At 43.2% G+C, this 19193-nt stretch overlaps 1 pseudogene; it reads right to left on the reverse strand.

The window, feature by feature from the left end:
* Positions 1-6742: 6742 nt before the first annotated feature.
* LOC147433462 (uncharacterized) lies at positions 6743-13514 on the reverse strand (annotated as a pseudogene).
* Positions 13515-19193: the final 5679 nt, after the last annotated feature.

Below are 19193 nucleotides of genomic sequence, written 5' to 3' on the forward strand. Positions count from 1 at the left end.
GCCGATTCCCCCCCTTCACAGAACCCTGTCAAAGGTGCATGTTTCCAGCTTGGACTTACGTGATCCTCATTGCCTTTAAACTGTCCCAGGCCCGCGATCCAAGGCAAGCAAAATTTGAAAAATCATCTGCAAACACTTCATACTCAACTGCCCTAGGTTTTCCAATCCGTAACTTGGTTCTCGAGACTCGGAATCAAGCATGGTCGGTTTTGACTAACTCCACATAGTGCATACTACCTTCGAGAATCTTGGCGAGGCCCAGAAAACACCAGATGGCACATTTTTCAATGCGGTCAAATGAGCACAGACCCGGCCCCCAAAAAATCTTCTAACGGCCATAACTTGCCATCCAGAGCTCCGATTCGCAATCCGAGAAGACAGGCATGCTCCATAACTTGAGCTCTACACATGTATGCACTGACATCAGCCCGGGCCACCTGTCCCCAGCTGCCCTGTCTATCGGGGATCTGCTACACACCCTTTCTTTAAACTGCAATATCTTGAGCACCGGGGCTCCGTTTGACGAGCCATCTGGACCAGCTTCTAGAGCACTCTGAACTCTACATTCTAGAGCTTTGACTTGGCATTTTGAACACCTTCACCTGCCATCGCATCTGGACTACTATGCTACCTTTTTAGCCTAGAAAACCGCTTTAAGCATACATTCCCGCTACCCTTTGGCTGCTAAGGGCCTTGGCACCTGCCCTAGCCTTCTGCAATGCACTCGATTGCTGTCTTGGCCTGGCATAGAACACCCGCTAGCTTCGACCAACTTTAGCTACACCAACGTGTTACAAACTAATGTGTTAATGCATCCATGGGAATCATTTATTTCCTGCATATCACTAAGTTTGAATTCCCACACTATCCTCAGCCAATTAATGCACCTCCAAGCGCCTCGTCTATAAGTGACATGGGAAGGGAGACAAGGGATCGACAGCAGGGGCTCCTTATCGATGGCATGAATGATTTGGACTGTCGGATCAACGTAGCAGGGGGGACATGGTTTTATATCTCCAGGCTCGCCATATGAGCAACGACGTGCATGAGTGCAAGTGGATAGGACACAGGCCTGTGGAGTGGGAGGTCACAGGTTTGAGGGCCTCAAGCAATGCAAGAAGCCCTAAATTTTTTTTTTTCCAGTGCGATGGGTCAACGATCGATTAGACCCTAGCCGTTGATCCCCTGTCTCCCCTCATGACACTTATAGACGAGAAAGTGCACGTGCACCAAAACATGCGTGTTCGTGTAGTAGTTGTGTGTGTGGTTGTGTGTGTGCATGCACATGCTCATGTGTGTGCGCATACGTGTGCAGACACGTGCTGCCTATGCACGTGATTGCATGCATACTAGCATGCATCCGCCCCCATGCTAAATTTGTCATCCTTCATGCAGCATCATGAAATGATTTGGCTTTGTTTTCACCTCAAGTCACACATCTTATGGGGAGTCACTTCTATACTTGGTGACGAGATGAGAGCACACTTCGCCTGCATGCGGGGATGAGGGTATGTTGGGATCATGCATGCACTCATCTATAGACTCTGTAAATTTTGGAATCATTTTTTTTTTGTCGTATTGGTTTACGGTAGGGGGAGCACCTCCTTGATGAGTAGGGCTTGTGTGTTCGATTCGTGGACATTTTATTAATGTAATGCCTTATTGACCATGACATAGGTTGGATGCAGGTGGATTCGATGGGAAATCTTGGTAATAAATGAATAAATTAAAACGGTTGCTAGTAGATGCGAGATTGTCCATATGATTTTGGGGAAGCGAAAACCCAATATTTAGTACAAACCAATAGGTTAGATATTTGCTATGTTAAAGATGCCATCCCCAATATAGGCCCTTGAAATTGAAGAGCCCATGGGCTGTCATCATGCCCCTATGCTTCTGGGATACGGAAAACATGATATTTAGTACAAAGCAATAGGTTAGATACTTGTTATGCTATTAAAGATGGAACCTCCAAGATAGCCCCTCGAAATTGGAGAGCCTGTGGGCGATCGTTGGGTGGAGGGTCCTCAAACTCTAAAGCACCAGACTAAGTAAAGGTAGATCACCAGCACCCCTCAGGGGAAAGATAAGGATCCCTCTCAAAACTAGTAAAGAGACAAGGTCCAAACATCTGAAGAGAATCCTAGTCCAACGGGTGATTAGGATGTCACTGGCGATGGAGAAGTGATAGGGGCACCTCAAAAGTCCCTGTTTGGATTGATTTTCCTCATTTCACTTTAGAATGTTTTCCATGGCTTAAATAGTTGGGGTCTCAAGTTGGGAAGGTTTTAGGCCAAAAGGTTTCTAATGGGATAAACCATGAATGGGACCCTTAGCTTCTTATTGAGGTAGATATTGACCTCCCACTGAGAGATAGCATCTCTCTAAAGGATTAATTTGGACAGTTGCTGCATATTCAGAGAATTGTTTATAAAAACCGCAGGCTATGGCTTAGCATGTCCAAGACTGGCATTTCAACAGCAGTGATATAAGGCCAGCCAGCCAAGGGGTTGAGAAAATGAGGTTATGGCAGTAAGCAAGAGCATTAGGTACTTGTCAACAGGATGAGGATGCAAGGTTGACACCCTTAAGGACAGCGTTGCTTTGTATAAGGTAGTGAAGTGGGCCACACAAAGGGGGATTGTTGCAAGATAGTGGTGAGTTTCACATCAGTAAATGTAGCGAAGGGTAGCTGATGGGTGGATGTGAAGTATGGATTTTCTCTAGAGTATTTGATGTGAGTAGACGGAAGATGAAATGAAAGGAGGCCCTTGGGAGAGGCAGGCGGGAGTCAATCAAATAGCCCAGACCTGAACTACCAAGTTAATCAGTTGAGTTAAAGCTTGAAACATGAGGTTGAGGCTTGAGTAGCTTTCTGGATAGGTGTAGCTCTGTAAGGCTCATTGAAAAGTAGACCTTCAATTTGCCTTAGCCTACCATAAATTTTCCACAATTGATTTTGGAAGCACTTGCTTTACATTTTTCCTTTTCCTAAGAAGCAATTGGCAATCATTCAAAAGCTACAAAGGGATAAAGTGGTGCCTCTCAGGATATTTGAAAAGATAGGGAAGAAAAAAATTATTGCCTAATCATTAGGAAGAGAATGGGGTCTAGGTGGGCCTCTTTATTTGGCAGTTTAAGGGAGTCAAACCTCTAGTATTAAGAAGCAATCAACAAACGGATTTTGAATTCAAACAAGCAAAATAGCTAGTTTATTTGAATTCAAGTTTTCCCCCCAAAATGAAATTTGAAATCTAGCAGGCAAAACTATATCATATAACATGTCTATGGAAAGATCTCGACATGTAGATTACATATCTATAGTCTCTCCTTGAATCGGTAATTATATGTAGGAGTTATGGAAGGCCGAAAATCATAAAGTTGTCCCCCTTTTTTGGGGGGGGGGCATGTGCATTCTTTGACTACTCTTACATCTCTCTTACACACCCACCATTTTTGCACACATGGCATGCATCTATTCATCAAAATGTTAATCACCTCCATATCTCATGGCAAATAAAGAGGCCCTCTTAGGCCCATCCTCTTCCTAATGTTAACATGCATATTCATATCAAGGATAATTTTGACAGCACAATCAAAGAGAGTAGAGCATCACTTGATCTTAGAAAAATTTATTTAAAAAAGTGACTAAGATTAATAAGGCTAACAAATGATGTTAGCCATCTTTAGGATCTGATACCACTTGATGGAACTGGGTTAGAGTGGATGGGTATTAGTGCCATTCATAAGTGATTAGCATGTGGGGTTAATCACAAACTAAAATAGCAAGTAAGCTTGCTATAAGTGCAAATGAAAATAGCAATTTAGTAGATTGAAAAATGATTTAAGTGCATGGTGCTTTTATAGCCCAAACCTAGGCTATTAAAGTATAGGGATCATGGACTTTATTTAGTGTAGTATTCATGTAACATGGATGTATGTCATGCATGCATGTATGCCTTATGGAAGGAGGTAAGAGAGCAATCCCATGGTTGGCCTGAGAGAGAGAGAGAGAGAGAGAGAGAGAGAGAGAGAGAGAGAGAGAGAGGGAATTCCAAATAGCATTCCATGGCTCGGGAAATCCCAACAGTTATATGATGCTAGTGAGTGTGACTCTTCAAGATATGTTAACCAACATTTATATCCACTATCAGACATATACATGCATCCAAGTGCACAAGTATAAAAACATTGGATGTCACAAGAGGGACACTTTTTCTTACTTTAATGCAGTGAACCAACAAGGTGGAAAAATATGGATGTGCCAAAAGGAACATTCACTCCAAATTTTCTAGTGATCAAACTATATTGAGTTTTAAAATCAGCAAGGAGTCACTGTCTACAAAACTTGAAATAACCAAAAGGGGCACTCACTCCCAAGAGGTACTATCTCACAAATGTTCCAATGTACTAGAGAGTGCTCTCTTACCCTCTTTGTAAACCACAAAAATGTGCACTACTGTTATCGGATTCCATGGGCAACAAGAAGACCGTCTCCTCCATTGCAAAGAAAAACAAAAGAAAAGGCAGCCACGAGAGTGTAGTGCAAGATGAGAAGAGAGAAGGGGAGTGTGATGGAGAGCAAGGTCCATCCCATCAGGCTGAGGCAACATTTGTCATCTCAACCTACCTTGAAGGCAAGCCTCCAAAAGTCCAATACTACTTCACCAAGACACTTGGTTTGGAAGATGGAATGGACTACTCCCTGGTGGAGTGAAGCATATGACCCAGATACTAAGTATTAGAGTGAATTGTGTGAGTTAATCAATTGGGAACTTGAAGAGAATCGGTCAACTAATTGAAATCCCCTTGGTGTTCTAGATTTTTGACCCATCTTGATGTGTGTGTGGACCTGATTGGCTCTCTCTCTCTCTCTCTCTCTCTCTCTCTCTCTCTCTCTCTCTCTCTCTCTCTCTCTCTCTCTCTCTCTCTCTCTCTCTCTCTCTCTCTCTCTCTCTCTCTCTCTCTCTCTCTTCTGCTCACACATGTCGATACTACAACACAAAAGAAAAAGAAGTAAAGAAGGGGGCAGAAAGAAATGAAACTTGAGCAATGGCTATGGAAGCTTGATCACACTCCAAAAACACCATACACAACTCATTTACAACAGACGGTGCACCCACTTGGTCACCAAGAAAACACACTCTCAAACTCACACTTCTTGGGCTCTGCAAACAAACAACTATGCACAAAGAAGCCCCAAGAAAAAAACACCCTCCTCCTTCATTGGCTCTTTGCAGTCTTAAAAGGCTCAAGGGCCTAGCAAAAATCCTTCTCACTCTCCTTGGATTCCTTGTAAATTTTAGGCAAAAAGGATTCAAAAATTGACTTTTATAGGGGTGCCCCATTCACTTTGGGCATCTGATTTCTTATTGGTCCATTTGGCATTTCAACTTGGAAAAATTTTGAAGGGCGGTGCCCTCTCACTTACTCTTCATTTTCTCTCTTTGCTTTGGGGGGGGGGGGGGGGGGGGGGGGGGGGGGCTGTAGTAGCGACATCACTAGTTCCCCATGGCATATTACTAGCTTGGCATTTCAACTCTCTCTCTCTCTCTCTCTCTCTCTCTCTACCACCACCTTGGGGTTTTCACCCTTTGATCCGCGGCTTTGACATGCTCAACTCCACCCTTTCTCTCCCTCATGCTCATCTTGAGACTCGCCCTCTCCACTAATGACATCGCTAGTGGACGGTCTCTCTTTGGTTTCCTTATAAAAATTTGGGCCCATTGGGTGCAGTAACCACCTCTTGCAATCCTGCTACATCATCACTACCTCAACATCATTGTCCAACAGTGTCGGCCACCGTCATGCGCCCAAAACCACCACACAATGCCGCCCATAAGCACCCAATGGGCCACCCCGACAAACCTTCAACCACTCACATCTTGGCCTTTTGAACTTTGATTGATGATCCAAAAAGACTGGCAGGCTCCACAACACGAGCACTTTACCTCTATCCACTAACACTATGGGAGAATGCTGCTGCTACAGCACAGCATTACCGCATAAGAGGAGAGAGAGAGGTTCAAGAAAGAGAGAGATTGTATGCTGCAGCCACGCCGGCACGTTTTTCGACTTTTCCGGGAGTATTACCACATGTATTATCGCACATATAGCCGCGCAGATTACCGCAATAGAATCCCCGCCCCCACTCCTCTCCCACTTTTCCCTTTCTATAAATCCTATTCTATTTTGTTACTTTTCAAAAATTTGTACCCCCTTTTTGCATGGAGTGTAAGAAATCCCATTCTCATTGGGATTTTTAGTACCTCTCTTCTCTTTGCTTGCCTCATCTATTGGTATGATTCCTTTACTCTACTCATTTGTACTCCATGAGATTCTATATCAAAAAGTATTTTGTTTCCACCTCAAAATCTTATGTCAACTATGCATTCATATGGAAATGGCAAGCGAACGATGATCAAAATTGTTTGTCTTACGTTCATTAAAAAATAGTCCTTTTGTACAGCATAAGTAGAGAAAGAAGACAAAATCCAAAAGATATTTATTAATTTTCATCCTCCATTAGATCTCTACAAGTGCTTACATCCATGTCCAACCCCATGGTAGCTAAATCAACAAATAAATCTATTGATTCATCCTCTAGAGCCTCTCCTATTGAATCATCATCATCCTCTCGATCCTCGTCCTCCTCCTCACTATGGTTGGTTCTCCTCGACCTCAACTTCATCATCGTCATTGGCGTCTTCTTGAGATGGTATGGTGGGATCTGCCAAAGTCTCTATGTTCGTATCTGTAAAGATAGATCTGCTCCGTGGTGTGACTGGAATAACATACCAAAGTCGTCTTCGATACATACAAGGCACATAAAACACCTGTAGGTCATAGAGCAAACAACAACATGAATGTAGTTTTATATGTATCATATAATGTTTTAGTGAGTTGCACATGGACTTTACCTGCTCACAACTACTAGGTTGCACCAAGTTGTCGGTCTTCTCGCCATGAAATTGCCCGGAGTCTACCATATATAGCCCATTCTCATGTCTCTTAACCTCACCCGCAAACCATCGGTAGTCAAAGAGATATTTGTGAAATGTTCTGAAATCCACTTTGATTATCCTCTCTATTGTTCCACATTCCCTCACCTCTTGTGTTGTCGTGTCAAAGTTGCCCATAACTCCACTATCGTGAGTGGTTCGATGCTCGTCTATCTTGCGGGTTCGAAAATGACGTCCTTTGGACCACATAGAGTTGAATGTGAAGGCCTGCAAAAACCAATCAAGATAGATGAGAGAGAGAGAGAGAGAGAGAGAGATGACACACATACACAAACACACACCCACACACACACACTCACATACACACACTAAACACATTGATTATATTACCCTTGGTAGACATCCTTACGCGTACTCCCATTCTTTAGGGCTTATTTGTTCTCCTTGTGCCTTGGCCTTTGTCATGGCATTGTGTATCCACCCAACTGGAATTAGATCAGGGTATTTGGAAAGCTCTTTAGAAAATGGAGGTGCTCGCCTACTGCCATGCGACCTCTTCCATAATTCCCTCTCCCTTTCTCTCTTTGTACGCACCTCCACATACATATCCACCCATTTGCCCATGATGGGAGCATTGAGTAGACAATGGTTGTTGACTATGGCTTGAAATTCCCTATCCAAAATCAAGAGAGAACCTTTCCCACTTGGAATGTTTGCGTGTGTTTTTGGATCCTCTTCCTCCGTCTTTAAACGAGGCAATGATAGGTCTATTGTGAAAAGATATTGAGAGACATACACAAAAGCCTATTGTACAATCCAACCCTCTGCCATGCTTGCCTGAACACATGAAACCATTAGTGATTAAAGTAACCAATAAAAAGCGTTGTCAATACAATCCAATCCTAATAAGGTTTAAGGCTTAAGATTGATGAATACCTCTGGTTGTGTCGTAGCCTTACAAAGTCTTTCAAGGTATTTAGGAAACTCTCAAGAAAGAACATCCACCTGAAGTGAACCACACCACAAATGGCTATCTCTTCAACAAAATGGAGCAATAGGTGAACTTGGCTAACAAGGATAGAACGTGGGAATGCATCCTCAATAGCACAAGTTTCTTCAATCGCTAGAAGTCGAGCTGTTGGAATGACTGAAACTTCGATTTCTTTGGAACACACAAACCTGTAACCAAAAAACCCTTCATAATCTTCATAGTAAAGTTAGTCTTCAAAGTAAAATTTAGGAGGGAGGATCAAATGTGCTATACCTGACAACTTCTCCCACCTTGAATATTGCAGCCTTTACCTTCATGTCCGCAAATCCACTGATGCTAATTGGAAGCACAAACTATTGCACAAACAAAAAGATTTATTAGTATCCAGAACCCTAAACCAAATACACACACACTCACATATATACACACACACACACAGACACACATTACCTGAAGAATCTTGTGCCAATCATGGGATTTGAGCCCATACAGTTGTGTGGATCCTCCTTTCTTAGTTTTAGTGAAGGCACCCTTGAGCGAATGCATATAACCTATTATAGAACGGGTGGATGCAATGACTTGTTTCATCCGCTCTTGATCCACCCTTGATAGAATCCAAGGTGCCTTTGGAAGAACCATCTTCCCCTGAGGCCCCATGTGAGGTGTGGCCGAAGGAGGGAGCCTCCTTATGGCCCTCATGTCCTCTCTAGTCCCCCAATGAATCTTTCTTTCCTACTATGTGATCCCATATAGCTTGCCCAAAATTTTTGAACACATGCATTGGATCCAATAGGTGTTGAATTTTCAATGAAGCCCAATAGTGTAGTGATAAGAAAATAGAGTACCTAGACATACCCCTAGGTGGATCATTGGGAGGAGGCAATGTGTTGTGATGCTTGTTCCAAGGTCTTGCCCAATCGGCCATGGTCCAATGGAGTGGCTCCATCCCATTGCATGGTGGAGCATAAGATCGATGTGTGGGCGGCAAGAAGCGATGGTTATTGGGGTAGATCACCTTACCAAGTAGAGCGGGTCTCTCTGTCACAAGTGAGGGTCCACAAGTTGGGCATGCACTATGTCCAGATGTCGATAGTCCTGCAAAAACAAAAGACATAACCGCATATAAGTGACCAATGCAAAGACATTAAAGAGCGTCACAAAGTATAAGCTTACCAAAAATATCTCCAAGCCCGGGGTAATCATGCATGGTCCACATGAGAATGCACTTGATCATTGTGCGCCGATCACGAAGTAGTCTTGATACATCAAAAACATCTATGTCGTTCCATAGCTCTCGAAGCTCTTCAATCAAAGGTGCTAAATATACATCCATGTTCTTTACCTTGTGTTTTCCTGGGACTAGAAGAGAGAGCAAAATGTTCCCCTTCTTGGTTGACTCCCATGGTGGAATGTTGTAGTTCACAACAACCACTGGCCAAGTACTCCATGAGGTAGACCGATGCCCAAATGGGTTTACCCCATCACTAGCCGGACCAAGCCTCAAGTGATGAGGCTCTTCTCTAAACTCCGGCCATGTCTGCTCGATGTGTTGCCATGCCGGCTAGTCAGCCGGCACTCTCATAACCCCATCGGTGGAGTGATTTGTCATATGCCATGTAAGAAGCTCGCTTGTTCCTTTGGTGCTGAACATGTGCTTGATGCGGGGAATGAGGGGGAAATGACGAAGAACCTTGCGAGGTATTGTGGTTCCTTGCATTCCCTCTTTGTACCTTGATTCTCCACACTCGGGGCAAGCATCAATCCCTACATGTTCATTGCGGAATAGCACGCAATCATTGACACATGCATGTATGCGATCATAGTCCATCCCAAGCCCTGTCACCACCTGTTGTGCCTTCCTTCAATTTACTGGAAGATGATTGCCTTTAGGCATCATCTTGCCTAATAGCCTATGACATAATTAAATAACACTCGTTATTGCATATAACCACGAAAAAAACTCACAACTAACACTTATTACACTTAAACGTACCTCAATAGTGCATCGACCCCGGCATTGCTCCATCCAAAAATTGCTTGAATATTCAAGATCTCAAGAGATGCTCATAATATGGAGCAGGAGCATCCCTCGTAAAGAGCGGTGTGTGATGCCTCTAGCAATGAATCTTTGGTTTTTTGGGCGTCTTCTTCACATGCACACTCACTCTCACACTCACTCGCCGCCTCACGTGCAAGAAGATCCTCAACCATATTGTGCAAATGATCTTCCTCCACCTCCATGTGGGGCGGGGTGGTGGGGAGATCCCCAAATGTGGTGGATGTAGAATGCGCATGCGCTCATGTGGACCCACCCACATTGGACGGCAGGTGTGACCCCCTCCCATGACTGCTTCTTGGCGCAATCGCTCTTCCATCCTTCTCCCGCCTCCACCCCTGATCACACTCCAATGGGGAGCGACATCAATGGATGCCAAAACCCTGGGATCGTTAGTTTTAATTCGAGCGCGTTTTCTCGGATCGTCCCATAGTCCATAAATATCCACGTGAGCCAAGAATATACGCCGAAGCCATGCAATCGCACGCTTACATCGCGTACATGGACATGGTAGTCGCTCACTCAACCATCGAGTTCGTTCCGCGCCAACCGGCGGACCCACATCATCCCAATCGACCTGCACACACGACCACACACTAAATAAGAAAAAATAAAATAAGAAAAAGAAGAATCAAGAATGTTGGTACTGACATGACTGACACTCATTAAAGATAGAGGGGACTGTAAGGTAAAGAGGTGAGTACAAGGGTCATCCAGTCGGCGTAACCTTAATGTCTCATCAGAGATTTTCGCGGTAATACACGCGGTAATACACGCGAGAGCAGACGCTGTAATACGTGCGGTAAAATTTCCAGCAAACTTTTTTATATAAAGGGGGCACCTACGTGCCCCCGCGAAATTGAATGCCAAAAATTCAAAAACGAGCTCCTTCTCTGTGCGGGCCTGTTTCCCTCTCCATCTCCAAGCTCTATTACTCTCTTCATCTCCATCCCCACCATATCCAAGCGATCGAGGTCACGACTATAAGTGCTCGAACTCTCTCTCTCTTTCTTCTCGTTCTTCTACACACACACACACACACAAACACATACACACACACACACACGTGGACACACACACAATGCATACACACACATGCACTAGCATGCACACACACATTGTACACACACGCACACACACACACACACTAATTTGTGCACAATCACACACTAATGCAAGCATTAGTGTGCATGCATTATACACACACTAATGCTTGCATTACTGTGTGATTGTGCACAAATTAGTGTGTTTTCACACACTATTTTGTGCACAATCACACACTAATGCCCGTATTAGTGCATGCATGCGTTACAAGCACACACTAATGCTTGCATTAGGGTGTGCTTGTGCATGCATTAGTGTGTTTACACACTAACGCAAATAAACACACTAATGCATGCACAAGCACACCCTAATGAAATCATTTGTGTGTGCAAGCATTATACACACACACTAATGCTTGCATTAGTGTGTGATTGTGCACAAATTAATGTGTTTTCACACACTATTTTGTGCACAATCACACACTAATGCCCGCATCAGTGTGTGCATGCATTACAAGTACACACTAATGCAAGCATTAGTGTGTGCATGCATTATACACACACACACTAATGCAAGCATTAGTGTATGCATGCATTAGTGTATGCATGCATTAGTGTGTTTCCACACACTAATTTGTGCCCAAGCACGCACTAATGCAAGCATTAATGTGTGCATGCATTGTGCATGCATTAGTGTGTTTCCACACAGTAATTTGTGCCCAAGCACACACTAATGCAAGCATTAGTGTGTGCATGCATTATACACACACTAATGCTTGCATTATGTGTGATTGTGCACAAATTAGTGTGTTTTCACACACTATTTTGTGCACAATCACACTAATGCCCGCATTAGTATGTATTAGTGTGTTTCCACACACTAATTTGTGCCCAAGCACACACTAATGCAAGCATTAGTGTGTGCATGCATTATACACACACTAGTTCTTGCATTAGTGTGTGATTGTGCACAAATTAGTGTGTTTTCACACACTATTTTGTGCACAATCACACTAATGCCCGCATTAGTGTGTGCACGCATTATACACACACACACTAATGCCCGCGTAGTGTGTGCATGCATTATACACACATACACACACTAATGCAAGCATTAGTGTGTGCATGCATTAGTGTGTTTTCACACACTAATTTGTGCCCAAGCACACACTAATGCAAGCATTATTGTGTGCATACCTCTGTAGCACACACTAATGCTTGCATTAGTGTGTCAAGCATTAGTGTGTGCTTGTGCACAAATTAGTGTGTCTACACACTAATGCATGCACAAGCACACACTAATGTGAGCATTGGTGTGTGAAAAAATTGCACACACTAATGCTTGCATTAGTGTGTGCTTGTGCATTAATTAGTGTGTGAAAACACACCAATGCATGCACACACACACTAATGCGAGCCTTAGTGTGTGCATGCGCTACAAGAACACACTAATGCTTGCATTAGTGTTAGTGTGTGTGTGTGTGTGTGTGTGTGTGTGTGTGTGTGTGTGTGTGTGTGTGCGTGCATTGGTGTGTTTTCACACACTAATTTGTGCATAAGCACACACTAATGCAAGCATTAGTGTGTGCATGCGTTACAAGCACACACTAACGCTTGCATTATTGTGTGCTTGGGCATGCATTAGTGTGTTTTCACACTAATTCTTGCCCAAGCACACACTAATGCAAGCATTAGTGTGCATGCGTTACAATCATACCAAAACATACCTCCATGTGGGTGTGCAATGATGTTGATTGAGACCCCAATGGTCACCGAGAATCCCAACTGTAGATCAAGGTCTAACACACACACTAGATTAATTTCTTTTCCACACACTAATGCACACACACAATAGATTAATTAGAAGCACACACACACACACACACACACACTCTAAATGGATGCAAAAAAAGTAAGCACACAAACCATTTCTTAAATAGGAGATAAAAGGAATCCTATGCAGGGAGGAATCCTATGCAATAAAGAATCTCACTTTGATTAGAATCCAATCTTAATTAGGGTCCCCTTTTTTGTGAAATTGTAGGATATGGCATCCTCTTCCATGCCCGGCTATCAATCCATACAGGACTTTCTCGCCGAGGGCCTCTCTTACGAGGACGCTTGTGATGCTTATTACTCGCAGTCTTCCTCCCACCAGCCACAATCCACCTTTGGCTTTCAATGGTTCCGAGATGCAGTCCACGACCCTGACCTCAAGAGAGCATATCGGGCCCAGGCAGAGTGGCTATCCTAGCAGCACAGTCTTCTAGGGCGGTACACACCGGCACAGTTGGCTGCCTATGGGCTCTCACCGCTTGCAACAGCGGGCGCCGGCACTCCGATCGTGCAGAGTGTGCCTCCCATAGTGCCTCCCTCCACCTTATCCTCGACTTTCCCGTCACCCGCACCTCCCTCCACCTTGCATTCGCAGCGATCCACGCCCGCACCGTTGAGTTATCCATCGCCTACACCACCCAGCGGTTCGGGCTCGGGCCAGCGCTCTTCCCGTAGTGGTGGCTCACGCTCTCGTCGAGGTAGTGGCTCGTGCTGTTTTGGTGGTGGAGGGGGCAGTGCTACAGATTCACCTCCTCTTACACCCCAACCTCCTCGCTCACCCCTTGGAGCTCCACATGAGGATGAGGACCGTGATGCACCCACCCCGGACGCTCGTGGCTACTACTATTATATACATCGAGGGGGGGAGGTGGATCTAGGTTCCTCTTTGGGGAGGACATTTCGAGGGCACCTTAACGAGCTGATCCACTCGACATACCAAGATTGCTTTAAATCTTTCAAAGATCAGGATCCAGTCGACTTGACGTACATTCACACGACATTGCTCATGCGGTTCCCTAATCCGAAAGTGGAAGATTTCTCTAGGCAGTGGCTTTGAGGAGTACGTTAAGAATTTATTGAAAAATAAGAATTCCAGTGTGCGGAGGGCGGCAAAGCGAACATTTGAATTTGAGGGTCACAACTATCGCCTTGGAAATGTTCACGACGAGGAATGGGAGAAAGCCCAGGGCGAGCTGGAGGACGAGAGAGCGGCAGGTGCTAGGGCGCACACTCGACAAGTGGAGGCGAGGACGCAGCAAACGCCCACGCATTACGGCTCGGGCGGAAAATCAGCATGGAAAGATAAATTTGTGAGTGCGCGTATTTTCATTTGAATTGATTTAATTTATGGTAATAAGGTTAGGTTTGTGACATTTTTTAATTGATATATAGCAAAATATTACTATGACCCGCCCAAGCTGAGAGATCCAGAGATACAGAGAGAGCCACTCAGAATATCAGACATGGTGTTGGCTGTATGAAAACAACAAAATCAATTGCGAAGAATTTGAAAATGCATGTCGTACACTACAGCCTGTAAGTGTGAACTTTTTTTTTAAATGAGTGCATGCAGAATTATGTATCCATTTGTATTAATTAAAGGTTTTGTTGTTTTTTTCTTTTCCAGAGTCAGGAAGTCCCTCGAGAGGTCTCAGGATCCGAGTAGCTCAATCCTCCGAGTGTTTTTGGGCCAGTCTTCTTTTGACCACAGTTGTATAGCCCCCATGTATCGCCTATTTGGGAAATTTTGTAATATCCAATATAATTAAACACTTGATTTTTGCCCAAAGTCTTCTTTTGGCCACAGTTGTATAGCCGCCATGCATCGCCTATTTGGGCAATTTTGTAATGAACAGTTTCTCCAATATAATTAAACATTTGATTTTGGCCCAAAGTTTTGTGCAATGAAATTGTTTTTTATTTATTAAATGTATAGGAAAAAAAAAGGAAAATGACCATTTGGATGGGTCCTACCAAGGACCATCCAAATGGTCATCTGCTTTTGTTTTAAAATACTCGCGTGCGCGATAATGCTTGCGGTAATTCTTGTTGTAACGCCCACGGAAATAAGCACGGAAATATAGCCGGGCCGATTACCGCGTGCATTGCTGAAGGACCATTACTGCGAGCATTGACTCCAGCACTACCGCCTCCGAGATTTTTTGACTTGAACTTTTCCTTTGTTTTTGTGCGTCTATCTGAGCGGTAATGTGCTCCAAATGTCATAGTGTAATAGTAGAAAAACATTCCATTTTTTAATTGTCATGTCTTCCACACTAAAGCTCCTGATGAGCCATTTGGACCGACTACTAGAACACTTCAAAGACCACCTTCCAGGGTACAATTCCAGCACTTTGAACACTGCATCCTACCAACCTGATTGGCTTCTTTTGGATCCTTCTTAGCCTAAGAAACCACCTTAGACATACACCTCCTCAATCACTTTCCTACCCAAGTCCTTCCTACTTGCTTTTGCCCTTTGTCATGCTCTTGTAGACACCCATAGCATTGCATTTCCCACTTTGTATCATTGAACAACTTTGATTGTGCACCAATGTGTACACTTTCTAATGAAAAGTTGCGGTCATTAAATAGATCATTCGTCTCCAATTACTTTTGCTCATTGGGGTTCACATACCACATATGGTTGTGTGTGTGTGTGTGTGTGTGTGTGTGTGTGTGTGTGTGTGTGTGTGTGTGTGCGTGTGCGTGTGCGTGTGCGTGTGCGTGTGCGTGTGCGTGTGCGTGTGCGTGTGTGTGTGTGTGTGTGTGTGTGTGTGAGAGAGAGAGAGAGAGAGAGAGAGAGAGAGAGAGAGAGAGAGAGAGAGAGCGAGAGAGAGATTGAATTATCATCCATAGAGGTCATATATGACCCATGGGACTAGAACAAAACGTTACAATCTTTCTTCCAGGTGAAAGAAATCGATACATATCATTTAAGGATTGAGATTCCATCAAAAGGGTTTAAAAAAAAGAAAATCTAGGGGGGGTCCTGTGAGGGGAGAGATGGATTTAAAGTTCAAAACTCTTGTATAATGGTTTTGCTACCTCGATAAACTACCCATTAACCCTTTTTGTGAGCTTTGTGAATCTTTTTTAGCTCACTTGCTTTAATCTTGATCTAATTCACAGTTAACTTCTTTGTGATCCACAATTTTTTTCCCTTAGTAGGTAGGATTGGTGTAGCAACTTCATCAATTCTTTTTTGTCCTTGAAAGTGAGGATACAGTGCCCAAGTGGCATGCACTTGCATGTGTCATTAATCTTGGAGACAATTTTGGGCTCAATGTTAACTTGTTGAAGGATGTCATTAAGCTTGGCAATCCAAGTGCTTCTTCTAGGCTGTCCTTGTTAGTGCATCATGGGGATTGGAGCCATTCAATCCTTACCTTGAGCACAAGAGATTCTTGGAGTCAACATTCTTGTAAGACTCCTTATATCTTGGTGTCAATCTTCGTATGTGTCGCATACTGTGCTTCCTTCTGAATGCCTAGGACAGATTCACCAAGGGAGGCTTTGACTTGGCAAGAGGGCTTGGATCTCTATTTCTTTTGTGTCCTCAAGGTTACACATGTGTTCCTTGAGTCTTTTATTCTCCTCAATGAGTGTCTGGATTTGGGCCTCCAAGTTTGTGATCCTAGCATCTTGATGGGCCATGGGATTTTTCCTTGGGAGAGTTGTCACCGCAAGAAGACTCTCGTGGGTGTTGAAGATGAGTGTAGCAAATGTTGATATTGAACTTGATGGGCTGCACAAGCAGCTTCAAAAATAAAATGTGTTAAAAATTATCTTGATAGAGCTTCAATGGCGAACTCCAACAGGTCTGATGTTGATAGCTTCAAAGTTCCAGCCTTCTGTGTTACTCTTTGAGCATCCTAGGGTTGTGTTGGGCCTCTGCTTGTGTGAGTTTTCAAAAAGAACCGAGGTGCACATCAGCTCGTGAAGGCCGGGTAGGCAACAAGCTACTCTTGGTTGAAGAGGGAAAGGCTAGCAATGCCATTGCTTAACGTCCCCCCACATGGTTTTCTCTCACCTTGCAGGGATAGAGGAGAGAAGTCAAAGAGGTGAGGCTTCTATTGTTATGACTAGGGTTTGGAGAGAGAGAGAGAGAGAGAGAGAGAGAGAGAGAGAGAGAGAGAGAGAGAGAGAGAGAGAGAGAGAGAGAGAGAGAGAGAGAGAGAGAGAGAGAGAGGAAGAAAAGATCTTGGCACCCATAATCTGATAGAGTGTTTTGATTTATCATAGCACAGTAAGAGAGAGATTTGAGTGCTCCATCATAGCATGAAGAAATAGTGTGCTCCATCCAAAACCCACACACACAGATAAAAGAGAGAGGGGGGAAGAAAGAGAGAGAGTTCCATCATAGCACCAAAGAAGCTAAGCTAGCACCTACAAAAAACGTTGCATTTGAATTTCTTTTCAAGCACGGCTAGGCAACAGGTGTTATACTTTCCAAATGCAATGTTTTCCTTATATTTACTCTAATGGAGTATTTTATTACTCCAAACACATGCAGTTTCTTCATATTCTAACTATTGAGTACATATTTAATGTACTAAGCATAGGATGCGATAAAAAGGCAGAAAAAATCATCTTATTCCTTATGTGTTGATACTACACTCGCCCTTGAGATTCTTGGGAGGCATCAGTAACAATCTTAGATTTTCAAGATTGTTGTGAGACATCATGCAGTTTGCGACTCTCCATAGTCTTTAGGACTAGTTTGTATGTATGAATTTTTACTATGACATTTTAGTTTGGGGGCGTTTTGGACTCCATTGTTGAGTTAGAGTGCATTTGCATGAAAATTTTCATTCTCAAATCGCTAGTTTAGGTGTTGTAGGAGTTGTAGGTTGTGCAGTAAATAGTCTTTCTAATGTATAAAGGTGAAAACAATTACTCGAGTGCATGTATGCATATTGTGGACAAGTCTTTGATAGAGTTATTATTTAATACAGCTATAGGATTTGTGTAGATTCTTAATTTTTTACAGGAATGGAAAATTTAGAAAGAAACATGAAAATTGCTAGTGAGAAATTGATAGAGGAAAACTTCCATTCTTGGAAGTTATTAGGACTACATTGAGGGTGTCAATGAGAAGGCCCTGGAGATTTTAAAAAGGAATGCTATCATTAAGCAAACAAATTTATTGAAGGATTGGCATCAAGGATGTCCTGGTGATGTATTGGCTATTTGCCAATGTATCAAATAGTTTGTTAGTCACATACAATGCCAACTATATAAGAGAAAGGAAGATACAATGCAAGGATGAGTTGAACACAATAAAGTGAGGTGATATAAATCTAAATGACTATACCTTGAAGACTAAGGGTATGTGTGAGTCCCTTACATGCATTGGTGTCATGTTGTATGATGATGATGATAAGGTGGAGGCATGTAGGTGTGGTCTTGGAAATGTGTACAAATAGCTTAAGCCTAGTATTCAAACTTGAGAGAGCATTTCAAACTTCATAGTACTGCCATCACTATTAGTTATTGAGGAAAAGAGTCTCATTAATGTTGAAATTATCTAGATTTTGGTGCACATAGTAAAGTGTGGAGTAAAAATAGGGATTCTCATATGCCTTTGCATTTGTGCATGAACAAGGCTTTGAGCTGGCAGATGTGGCGCTTAAGGTTGAGATGTGCACTTTTTCCTTTGTCTCTCCCAAAGGAGTTTGTACTTTTTTGTTGTTGATCCATCTGAAAGATTCACCTTCAATATAGGTATTGAGGGCAAAAAAAACTCAAGATTTGCATTTAATATAGGTAATGAAGTCAAAAATTGTTTCCTGTGACACTTCAAGGAGTTGGTCGTTCGTTGGAATTCAAGAAATACGATGTCTTTCTTGGAATTAGGGCTACAATGGGAGGAGCAATGGGATATGTTGAAGGTTGAAAGACCTTGCATGGGTTTCCAATCTCCCTTTCCCTCTGGAGTCTCTCTGTGTGAAAGTCACTTGAATAGGTTAAAGCCAAGCAACTTAATAGGGTTGTTTGGGATGCGACCTTATAAATGATGGGTTGCAAGTTATGGGATGCTTAAGGGCTTCAATGTAGAAGGAGAATTGGGCAGATGTTGATGGGCAAGAGCTAGAGCCTGGACGCCTTCATAGTGAAGGTGTAGGGAAACGATGGAGCTGATTGCTCGACATGCTATTAGGCAGTAGGCTATTAGCGCTAAATGGGCGGAGTGGGGCTTGAAGTGTGGGGTCTCAACCTAACTTGTGCAGACATCTCAAATGTGAATAAGTTGTAAAGCATTTAAGTGGCTCAAAAACCTAAAAGATAACACTTTTTTTTGT

This window comes from Adiantum capillus-veneris, chromosome 19, assembly GCF_014529385.1.
Source record: "Adiantum capillus-veneris isolate H3 chromosome 19, ASM1452938v2, whole genome shotgun sequence".
In the NCBI taxonomy this organism is placed as follows: Eukaryota; Viridiplantae; Streptophyta; class Polypodiopsida; order Polypodiales; family Pteridaceae; genus Adiantum; species Adiantum capillus-veneris.